Below are 2078 nucleotides of genomic sequence, written 5' to 3'. Positions count from 1 at the left end.
CGCAATAGGGTGAGCTCCCATCCTCGCCTCAGTTCCTGCCAACCTAGCAGTTTGAAAGCATGAAAATGGGGGTAAATAGGTACCACTTCGGTAGGAAGGTAACAGTGCTTCTTGATGTCATAGTAGCCACATGACCACAGAAATATTTTCGGACAGTGCTGGCTCTATGGCCTTGTAACGGAGATGAGCAACGCCTTCTATTGTCGGTGATGACTTCTTCTTGTGCCATATCCGTTATCGGACGTTGGCGATCATGTTGGCGATCATGTTTTTATCAGCAGCCGCACGACAAAAGTGCTGCTGAGTTTTGTCCAAACCAGTCCCTTAGATTTTGAAGCCACAATGTTCTTCTTCTGCCTGGACCTCGTTTGCCTTCCATCTTTCCCTGGAGGATTAAATGGAGTACGCCGTATTTTTCTGGGTGTCGCATCACATGTCCGAAATATTCTAATTTTTGTTTTTTAATTGTTTTGATGATTTCCCTTGGCTTTCCCAGGCGGCTTATCACTTCCTCATTTCTGATCTTGTCAACCCAGCTTATACGTTAACAGCCGCCTGTAAATCCACATTTCAAATGCTTCAAGTCTCTTCAGGTGGCCTTCTGTCAGAGACCAACTCTCTACTCCATAGAGCAGGATAGAAAAAATATAGCATCTGACAAGCCTGATTTTCAGTCTTAGGCTTATGTCGTGACTGCAGAAGACCTTTTTCATTTTGATGAAAATGATGATGATTAGCAGAGTAAAATCTACAGGGACTCTTTTACCTTTTTTTTAAACCTATTTTATAAGGGTCTTGTCTTTTCTTAAAAGAAATGTTTTGGAAAAACATCTTTGCAGCGTTGCTGGAAAGGATGGGCCTGAAAGTCATAGAAAAAGTGACGCATTTCCCTATTTACAGATGACAAGATAGGATCTGCCCTCTGATCCTATCTTGTCATCTGTAAAAATGGAAATTCGGTGGTTTTATTCCTGAATAAGTTGTAAAGAATACCAGAAGGCCCTTCTTTACATCTTTCTTCTTCCTTTTCTATTTTTTTCCCCTTTTCTTGAACTTTTTTGCTTTTTCTTTGATGTCTTTTTTTCTTCCTTACTTTATATCGCTTTGTATTCTTTTCTATCTTCTTCTTTAAAAGCTTTAATAAAAATGACATATAATCAAAACAGATTCACGGTCAAAAATCTTCAGGAAAAGTCAGTAAGATAAAGAATTTATCTTGGGAAAATCTTTACTCTCCTTTTAAGTGACAGGCTTTACCTCTAAATCAGAGGAAATTTGCAGCGCCTGGAAAATCAGATATGGAGGATACGGATATGAAGGCTTAAACGGTCGCTCCCTTTTAAAACTTGCTCTGTTCCCTTTGGCCTTCCTCCTCTTCTTCCTCCTCATTGCCTCTTAATCTTATGTAGTACTGATATCCCAGCTGGCTTGTGGTTTTGTGTGTGTGTGTGTGTGTGTGTGCATAAAGCTTATGCATCTACTATACAAATCAATTGAACTTTTCAGCAAGCATTCTCCCTTCAGTCAAAATCATTTGGAGAAGAAACAAGAGTTCTTCTCTATTTGCACCTTTTTTTTAAAAAAAGAAAAAAAAATCCCACATGTCAGGTTATTCAAGAGAAAGATTCATTGAACTGGTTTGGGGGTCTCTCCTAGCCCCTAGCCCTGACCTTCTGCCTTTTTTTTTTTTTTTTTTTTGGGCCAGATCACATTCATTCGTTACAGTATTCCCTTATAGACTGGAACTAATTTACAACACTCCTTGCAGGAAAACCTGCACTTGCTAAGAGCTTCAAATCACACGGCAAGGATTTTAAAATAATTATTAAGACTGAAACTGGCTGCCATGGGGAAGATGAGATGCATTGGATCCGCGGTTTCAGGTTTAGAACTGAGCGGCCCTTGGCCAATTGTAGCTTATTAAATAGGTCATGGTTAAAGACAGCAAGGGTGGGTGGAACCTCAAATCCCTATCACCCCAAGTGATAGCTGGCTTAATTAGAGTTGGCTGGATCAGCAGTGACTGTCTGACCACACTCCAAATAAATAAACCCCCCATCCATATTGTGACTAAGGTG

Source organism: Protobothrops mucrosquamatus, unplaced genomic scaffold (assembly GCF_001527695.2).
Source record: "Protobothrops mucrosquamatus isolate PMUCROS unplaced genomic scaffold, P.Mucros_1.0 scaffold790, whole genome shotgun sequence".
NCBI classification, from domain to species: Eukaryota; Metazoa; Chordata; class Lepidosauria; order Squamata; family Viperidae; genus Protobothrops; species Protobothrops mucrosquamatus.
Note: the sequence above shows the minus strand (reverse complement) of the source record.